We start from the raw sequence: 10,454 nt of genomic DNA on the forward strand, positions 1-10,454 counted from the left end.
TGTAATAATTGGTCTTAGACGGTGTATGGATGTTTTTCAATTAAAAATAGACCGCTCCATTAGTGTCCAAAGCAAGAGAACAAAAAAGCATGGTTTTTCTAAGAAATTGACAATAGTGTACCATTTTTTGGGCGAAAGCATCCATCAAACGCCGATCTTTGATACTGACTATAGGACGGATAAGGGCGTAAATACACGTTCCAACAATGAGAGAGTGCAAGATAGCAAAAAAATACAGCCATAGCGTTTTTTGTTGCCATTTTTTTCATCCCTGCCCCAAGCACTATCAAGTGAAAGCAATTGATAAAAAGTAACAATGAAAGCAATTCATAACAAAAAGTGAGCGACTGCACTCAGTTGACAGACTGCGCATGCGCACTATCGGTATAACGTTTGTGCGAACAATTAAGCCTATTATATTCAGGGTGTATTATATCTATATTATATCAGTGTGATAAAATAGCCATTCTACGTATATACAGACAGACGTAACGTCTATACGGACAATTAAGCGTATTATATACAAGGTGTGTTATAATTAAAAACTACAGCAATAGAAAAATTAACTAATCAACTAAATTTTCAGTAGATGCTCGTGGCACTATTTTCACTATCGTAAACAGTATATACATACATATATATGTATACATTGTGATCGGTTTTTTTTATTCGTACATTATGTTGGCAGTGTTTTAGCTGTGATGTATGTCGAATCAAAACGACTACTTTACTACGGAGAGCGTTACTTACACACGCACACACACAGGCAGATTACGGTGATTATATAATAAATATATATCATCATCATCATCATTATTTACAGCCATTCACCATCCACTGCTGGATGAACACGCTTCCACTCGTCTCTCTTTTGCGCAACTCTCATCCATCTCAACCCCACACATTTTCCTAATTTCATCCACCCATCTTCCCTGCGGTCTTCCTTTTACCCTTTTGCATTCTCTCGGGTACCATTCAAGCACTTCTTTTGTCCACCTTTCGTCCATTCTTGTAGCCACGTGGCCCGCCCATTGCCATTTCAATCTCTTTGCTCTATCTTCTATGTCCACTACCCTTGTCATGCTTCTCACCCATGTGTTTCGCTTCCTGTCTTTCCTCGTTATGCCAAGCATACAATGTTCCATACTTCTTTGAGTGCATTGGATTTTATGTAGGATCTTGGCGTTCAGTGTCAAAGTTTCACATCCATACGTCATCACTGGCAAAACGCATTGATGGAATATCTTGTTCTTCAGGCAGAGTGGCATTTTTGATTTAAAAACAGCATTCAAAAAACCGTCAAAATGCACTACATCCTAATTTCATACGTCTCTTTATCTCCTTTTTACAAGTCTTTTATTAAAAGATAAAAAAAAATAATTATTTATAAATCAAAATGAATTTCAGCAAAATTAGAATATTCTAATATGTATGTATGAACTTGCATTTGTATATATTATAATATGAGTGCTCTAAAATACACCCAGTCAAATAATACGCCACAATAATAGCACTCAAAACTCCATAATATACACCACCTGGGGACAGGAAACTTTGGAAAATACAAACACGAAACTTTATACATATACTAAATCTATCTCCTTATTGTATTACATCAGACGAAAGTCTCGCAGCGACATAATAACAAAATCAAAAGTGTGAAAAACTCGCATCGACAAGCCTGTCGGTGTCGATTTATTTCCAAAGTTTCACACTCGACTAAACTCGACGACCTTCAGCTGAAACTCTGAAAAACCTGAAAGCGACAGAATATCAGTTCCGCCGTTCGTTGAATTCCCCCTGATGTCGGATCAGAAACGACTGATATAATAATTCATAGCGCGTAATTGAATGTATGCTCTCGTTTAAACCCGAAGCAGCTCGTAACCGATCGCGGTTATTTTAACTGATCCCATTTCGTGTGGACTGATCTCATTAATTGTTTCGAAAAAAATTGCACCGATGAGAAACATATCATCCTATGATAATGTTTCTTTGTTACGGCAACCATTAACGTATGCGAGAAACCCTACGAGAGAGAAATCTTCCGACAAATTTTATGCCAATGAGATGTGTAAAGGTTTGTTTATTAAGGTAACCATCAACCTAAAAATATGTCTACGAGAGACCCAACTAGAGATAAATCGAGAGACAACAAAATCTTCCAACAAAGTTTGATCCAATGAGACGCATCTCGTCCAACAATGATTTTTTAATGCCCCATCATTTTATGAAAGGCTTGTTTATTAAGGTGACCATTAACGTAGAAATGTGTGTGTGAAAGACCCTACGAGAGACATACCGAGAGACAAATCTTCCAACTTAGTTTCTTAAAAATCATTCAAGCAAAAAACTCACATTCATCTCTACATAAAAAAAATCATTACTAATAAAAAAAACTATTGTTATCATATTATTTACATTATTTAATATTATTTTGAGTCTTTGAAAGACAACGACAAACACAACTAGGATCACATGACTGATAATATTACACTAGTGGTGCTACCCGGCTTTGCTCGGTTCCACTTTTGACGATCTTTTCCATTTTATCATGGATATAACAAAAGTAACTTGAAATGGAAATGCAGTCTTGTAGTGAAATACCGTCTTTATTTGTTTTTTAATTAAAAACATTATATTATATTATCGACCGACCAATCACAAACGTCTTTGACTAATCCAGCCAATCGGAAACGACTTTGAGGGCAGCCAATCAGAAACGAATTACAGACGCCGTTTCGGTTTTATATATAATAAGATTGTGAAAAAAAGCCAATATACAAGTTTTTGGTCTAAGAAACCACTACAACATACAAATTGTTAGATACTTGCCTTCAAGCTAAGTTTAGGACACCTTTAGGGCTCAGACGTGTTTTTTTTTTTTTAAGTAGTTGTCAACATTCCCATATTTGAAAAAATGTAGGAGAAACTTGTCAAAATAATAAGATAATACGAATTAACAATGACATGAGGTTACGCCCATCACAGTTGGAGACTAACAAGGCATGGCTTGCCCTACTATTCAGTGCGTCTGCGCTTTAGTTAAAAATACATCGGTTTCCTTTTCATTGTTTTTTTACATATCTAAATCGTTCTTTTTTAAATAAAATGATTTCAAGTACAAATCCGGAAAAATGTCGAGATACAAGAAGAATTTACCCCCGATCAAAATGAACATGAAATGGACAAAAAGTAGTCTTGGTCTGAAATACGTATCTATGAATGTACATCATAGAAACAGGTCTAACACGATATATAAAAAAAATGGTTACTGCTTTGTTGTGCTCCTTTCATGGCTGCAGTTCAACTCAAATTCTAGTTTATAGACATATTTGTATAATAGTGAGTAATTTCCAATTCTATGGTGACTGATGTAAACGTAAAAACTAATAGTAAGGCTAATATTAATACATTAAATGTAATGTGTTGCGTTTAAAAATATTTAAAAATACTGGTGGCCTGTAATACGTTTGTTCTGCTTTAGATTTGACTTCCACTTTCAAATATAACGGCTCATATAATAATATTTAACAAGTGTAGTGAGTAGTGGAAGGAGAATGTATACTTTCGATTTTTACATTTTCCAAAATATGATCATTGACAAAACATTATGTAACTAGTGGTTAGCATATTATGCTTTCGATCATAGTGGTCACGGGTTAGAGTCCCACTGCTGGCCAGACCGTGGTTTGTGACTCCAACTCAATCGTTTCCTATCAGAGTTTGCCAATTTTTCAGATTTTCTTGGTCTTGAAAGTTGGCATCTCTCTTGCTATTCAGCATCTCAAGTTATCTCAAGTTATTCAGCGTCTTGATGTTCGCCAAATTGATTATAAAATGCTGCAAAAATTCCTCCATAGGTGTCACTGTGGATGTTTGTTTGAATTCACTTTGTATAAAAATGCTTATGTATATTGATTGATTGTATTGTATCTGTTTAAATGTAAAATGAGTGTTCATGTTCTATCAAATAAAATAAAACTTTATACAATGTCGTTTATATATGTATTATATTTACACATACAGAATAAGATCGGGTGCAAAGTGGAGCGAAACGAAATTGATGCGTATAACATCATCACTTGAATTATACCATAGGTCAACCATTTGCATATTTAGTATGATTAAATTTAATATAAACCTCGTGATGAATTATTGCATGGTAAAAATTTGCGATTAAAAAATGGTGTCACGAATATTTAAAGAGCAAAGATATTTTGGAGCAACCGGTTTTCACCGGTTCTGAAAAAAAACACACACACACAATGCAATCTGAACTACGATAGCAAAAAAGCTCGTAAAAACAGTCGGGATGCGAAAAATTATATAAAAGCAAAACTGACTACGTTTTCAATACGCATCATCGGTTAGCTGCTTTTTACAAAAATATCCAAAACATAAATCACACAATGAAGTCCTTGTTCCAATCCTGAACGTGCAAGGATCTGTACTGTTCTCGACTTTGAAATCGTTTGCATAAAAATTAGCACTTTCTTGCAAAGTAATCTGTCGACAAGAAAACTGTCACATTCTAACAAAATAAACTAATCCTGAATGATGCCACTGTAAATTCAGAATATCATATTTATTTACGCCAAAAGTATCAACATATATTTAGAACAAATAGAAAGACGACAACATCTTCTTTAGTTGAAACCATGTGTTTTTTTGGTTAATGTTTCGTGTATATGAAACTTTATTTGACATATTGACATTGTTTGTGCAATAAAAAATGCAAAAACGGATATGATTTAACCAATACTTTCAGATGACTTGCAAATTTACTAGTAAACTATATTGCAAGTCCTAGTACATACATATATTTACAGATCTGTAATTTTTTTTTTTTTATTAAATCTTTGCACTCTCGAATGCCGCCGCTTGACAATTGAATGCATATTAATAAGTTAATAATTCGTATAAGTATAAAACGTGTTGTCACTTGAGTGCAATTTGCAACATTTTACAAGTCATAAAATTTGAAATTTGAATCAATACACTGTGTTAGGCTATTTAGTTTGTGTTTCGAACGCTCTATTATCAAGGAATTGTCATTATTTCAACCAGACACACGACTTTTCAAGTTATGGATGTTCCTTGGAAATATTTTCTATGTACATTAATTAATTATTTAAAAAAAAATCAAAAACTAATTTTAATGGCTACTCTATATGTATAAACCATTTGTATTTGTTTTCGTCAATAAAATTAAAAGTATTTTTTTTATTTTATTTTTACTAACATGAAAAAAACATGAAAAAAAAAGTGAAAAATGTTTCAATTTTACGGTATTAGCACCTATGTAAACAATCTTCGAGTGCAAAAGGCTAAGTATGGAGTGAATTTCAAAATTATCTTTGGAGCAAAAAATCACGCACTTTTTAGTATTTTGTTAAAATCTACATATATATATATATAGTTACATATGTATGTATATATATACCAAAAGCATAGCTCAGTGGCTAGCGTTTAATATTTTCAACTGAGTGGTCATTGGTTCATACCCTGGCCCGGTGTTGCTGGAATTATGTGAACGATCCGGTCGAGATATAGAAATTATTTTTTTTATTGGTCTACTCGTTACAAGTGCTGACTACGAAATAATTAATGTGCTTTTATATAATTATATACATATATATTATATTATTTCAAATATGTAATACAATTTTGGGTGTTTAATATGAAGAATGTGGGTTCATTGATGTGTTTTATAATAGGGTTTATTGTGCGTCGTCATTTAGGTTGGGCAAAGTGTTAAACAAACGTGTTAATTGTTCTCAATAATATGGGTTAGTCTTATCGCTAATGACTAACAGATGACTCGATTGAAACACGTGTCATCTAGGGTGTGGGTATTTCGATGATATTGAAGGGTGAAATCACACAGCGGTGAATGTGGCACGTGGTTTTTTACAAATAGTTTTTAACATATAGAAATATGAGACGTTCATGGCACGCGTGCATGGCACACGGTGGAACACGTCCTTTCAAAACGACACTTTCGACCTATGTCGTTGAAATTGTATGGTAGTATTTATCCTTGCTTGACAATGATCTATACAAAAAGAACCCTTTGGACCATTTTTGGTAAAATCGTATCCTTGCTTGAGGAGTGATCGATAACGGTGTATCCCATATTCTTTATCGATCACTGTCAAGCAAGGATATAATTTTGCCGAAAATGGTTCAAAGGATCGTTTTGGTGTAGATAAATACTACCATACAATTTCAACGACATAGGTCGAATGTGTCGTTTTTAAAAGACTATCCCATGCACGCGTCCCATGAACGCCACATTTTTTCTATATTTTTAAAACTATCTAAAAAAAACCACGTACCACATTCACCGCTGTCTGATTTCGCCCTAAATCTCAATTAAAGTAAAACTATTTAACTTTCTCATTGGCGTTATGATAAGTTAAGAGATGCTACATAGTGCTTATTGTTTTTTTTTAATATATTGATAGAACTACGTAAGTATGTGTACCAAGTTTTGTACTACCCGGTGGGGATTCTTATATTAATTTAAAAATATTAGATAAAAAATGGCATAATAAATAAATTGATGAAAGCAATTAAGAGGCCATAAAAAATCGGATAACAATGAAAAAGTTTAAAACTCTTCCGTGTACTTTTAATAAGTTGAGTCGATAAAAGTGAAAAGGAAAAAAAAGGAGTAGGTATGTATGTACCGACAGAAACATATAGTGACAAGTTAAGTGAACATCTATTTATATTCATATTGAATTTCGCCTTTAGACGTGTTTAACTTTAGCATACATTGTATATGCAAATCAAACATGATATATATATTTGTTTAGTATAAGGAACGTGTATTGTTGAGTATGAGACAACGTAAAAGGACGACAAACAAAATGCAAAATACGAGAACGTGCCATAATGCAAAATCCGCGAACATGCTATAATGCAATGCAAAACAATCGCTTCGCTTCACATTGTGTGCGAAACGATAGTAAAAAGGGAAGCAGAAGTAAGTAGTTTAGTAGTGTATGTTTCAAAACTATGAAGCGGATGCTGAAAAATAGGTAGGGTTTCGTGCGAGTAAGTAATATGTGAAATAAGTGGTACCCAAGAGAATACGAAAGGGTGCAAGGAAGGCCACAAGGGAGATACATATGTATATGTAAGTTAAATGGAAGCGTGTTGGAGAGACTTTCATCCAGCAGTGGATGAAGAGTGGCTGCAGATGATGACGATGAAGTAAAATATGCAACTACAGCTATAGTTTTGAAACTTCGATTTCAAGCGTGTACCTTAACCAATTTCGGAAGTACGCCAATTGAATTCAAGTACGTCCATTGCACTCAAATGTAAATGAGCTTTAATAAAAAAATATGAATTATTATGACATGATATTATAGGTATTGAACTAATTTTTTTTATATTCAAATGTATTAGGATAAGGGTATTGAAATGCATATCGATGGCTTGGTGCTCATATATTGTATGTCCATTTTTGAATTTGTATCGATTTTTAAGTTTGTAGATGCTGGAATAATTCAGGATTTTCCTTTCAAGGTAATTTTTGTGGTATACATGCGATTTACCCTAGTTTCGTGTTCCTTCGGAACACAAAAGAAAGGGAACATCAACAAGAAAGACGCATAAAGAAAAGAAAATAACGAGGTCGATCTAGAAATGAAAAGGGGTGTCTGATAACTTAAATGAGTCCTTGTCAAGTTTAACAAGCATTTATGTACTCCTCGATTAAATAGATTTGAAAATAATAATATTAATAGTACTTAAAAATAAATAAGGGGGGGCATTATTACATAAATACTATTTAACAATAAATGTCAAATATTTATTGTTAAATAGTATTTATGTAATAATGGCCCCCCTTATTTATTTTTAAGTACTATTAATATTTTTATTTTCAAATCTATTTAATCGAGGAGTACATAAATGCTTGTTAAAAATAAAAATAGTATTGGAAATACTTATATATGTTACAGTTTTTACTCTTTTATTCAACCTTTTGCAAATGTACATAATTCAACATTTTTTTGCAAATGAAATTCAACCTTTTGCAAATCAAATTCAACCTTTTGCAAACGAAATTCAATCCTTTACAAATCAAATTCAACCTTTTTAAAGTTTTTACTAGCCTCTTCTTACTTCATTACAAATCGCATTAAAACTTAAACTTGAATTTGATTTGCGAAAGGTTGAATTTCATTTACAAACGACGGAATTTCATTTACAAAAAAGGTTGAATTTCAAATGCAAAAGGCTGAATTTGAAGTGTTAAAACTGTATAATATATTAAATAATATATGTAGTTGTTGTTCAGCGTACAGTTACATAGATTTAAAATAATCTTTTTATCTTAAATGGTGTTCCGGTTCACTACAAAACTGATATGTTTATAATTTTTCTATTAATTAGCTTACTTATTATATATTTATTATCTAAAAAAAATTTTGTCTATCGCTATTAATAATAATAATAAAAGACGTTATTAAATTGCAACAAATTAATATTATTCATATATTTAATAAATTAACTAAAACGAGTGGTTCTCTACCGATGGTTACAATTGGCGATTCATATTGATCAGCTAAAATGTCCTGACCGATATGAATCGTGAATTAAAATGATCTATCTCTTCCACCGATAAAAATTGCACAAATAAGCGTCTGTAACCTGAAAGTTGGCAGAACGAAAAAAAAAATCAGCCGTGTAAGTTTTGATCGGTGGCAACCCAGCGTCGTGAAACGGCCGAAAATTCAAATGTGTAATGTTTAAAAAAAAAATCGATGTTCGTTTGTTTATGTTGTGGCATATGCGGCGTCTTACCTGTTGCCGCCAAAAACGAAAGCAACCTCCGACGACGACCGACGCGTCTCTCGGCTTTGTTGGTGTTTCTTCCAGGAAGTTCTGGTCGTCCTGGAGGATCGGTTGGGTCGTTTGAGAGGAGAGTTGGCACGCGGCGGGAAAAGGAAACACGAGCACGAGCACTGGACGCGCGAACGCAACGAAACGCGACTCGCCGACTACTGAGTACTGAATACTGATTGTCGGCCACACAGAAGACGCCTCACCACTCCCCCTCCTCCTCCTGACTCACTCCCTCCTCCTGCTCACTCATTCCCTCCTTCTCTCCCTCTCGTCTATCCCGGTCGAGTCCCACCCCCTCCTCCTCGCCTCGTTCCCGCCGTTTCTCCCGCGTACGGGAAAATCTAGGAAAATTTCGCACGCACTGCTACCAACATATGTATGTACATATATAAAAAAAATTCGGATATTTCATTTTACATATATACAGTGGCGGCTCGTCCATACGCACTGCGGTACTGCAGCACCCCCAAGGAAATTGAGAAAAATTTAATACTATTATATATGTACATAAATGTATGTATATGAAAATATCAATATTATTTAAGCGTGTATTAAGAGGGCTGTACACCCGAAACCTTAATTTTGTTACCGTTCCTTTCTTCGATATATATATATTGAGTGTATGTACAGACCCATGACAGGATGTTCTTACCACTAGCGTAATTTGCGAAACTTGTGACAAATTTGACAAACTGTGGGAAACACGTATTTATTTTAACAATGGTAGATAGATTGAATAGCAACCCACATGTCGTGGTGAAAAAAAATTTTGAAACTGGGGATGAAAGAAACAAAGAATCAGTTCACGGTCAGTTTTCGCCCTGTTAACACGCTGCGTAAATTAACAATTATTGACTTAAAAATAGATTTAAGATTTAATTATTTTTAAATATTTTAAATATAAGTTGTAAATTAATATTATTTTGTTTTTACGTTCGCTTTAATATCTTTTTTGATTTTTTAATCAAAAACTTTTTTTTTTAAATGGCTCCAAAAAAACCATTTCAGAAGATGTGAAAGTGGCCATTGCAACGGTTATTAGTGAAAATACATATATTGTAGTTACAGACAAATTGCAAAAAAATCATTGGATCATTGGTGCAATCGGGAGTTTCTCCAACTGCTACATTATACGACAAATGTGGGAGAAAACGAAAAACCACACCGCGAACGGATCGAAACATCATCACCATAGCTTTGGAGAACCGTAAGGTGCCTAATAAAGGCATTCAAGCTATTCTGAACCAAGAGGGTATCGATATTTCCACAAGGACGATGCAACGTAGATTTCGTGAAGTTAACGTCAAGAGCCGAACTCCCATACAAAAGCCAAAATTGACACCAACGATGAATAAAAAGCTCAGGAACATCAGCAATGGACTGTTGGTATTGTTTAAATATAAATATTAAACTAAAAAATACTTGATAACCTCCTATGTTCTAATTTTTCATTAATTTTAGGTTTGTTTCTCTGACGAAACAATTCTAAGGACAATGACAGATGTTGTCCAATATATCAGAAGACGACCTTCCGAGAAGCTGAGCGACGAATGCACCATTCAAACAACAAAATATAACGCATCTGTATG

General features: G+C 33.8%; 1 protein-coding gene across 1 annotated transcript in view; it reads right to left on the minus strand.

Moving 5' to 3' along the window:
- Eaat1 (Excitatory amino acid transporter 1) overlaps positions 1-9,039 on the minus strand; it is a 74,932-nt gene extending 65,893 nt beyond the window's left edge. The window contains exon 1 of the mRNA XM_077443267.1: positions 8,824-9,039. The gene's annotated coding sequence lies outside the window, so the exon portion shown is untranslated. The remainder of the gene's footprint in view (positions 1-8,823) is intronic.
- Positions 9,040-10,454: the final 1,415 nt, after the last annotated feature.

Source organism: Arctopsyche grandis, chromosome 12 (assembly GCF_051622035.1).
Source record: "Arctopsyche grandis isolate Sample6627 chromosome 12, ASM5162203v2, whole genome shotgun sequence".
In the NCBI taxonomy this organism is placed as follows: Eukaryota; Metazoa; Arthropoda; class Insecta; order Trichoptera; family Hydropsychidae; genus Arctopsyche; species Arctopsyche grandis.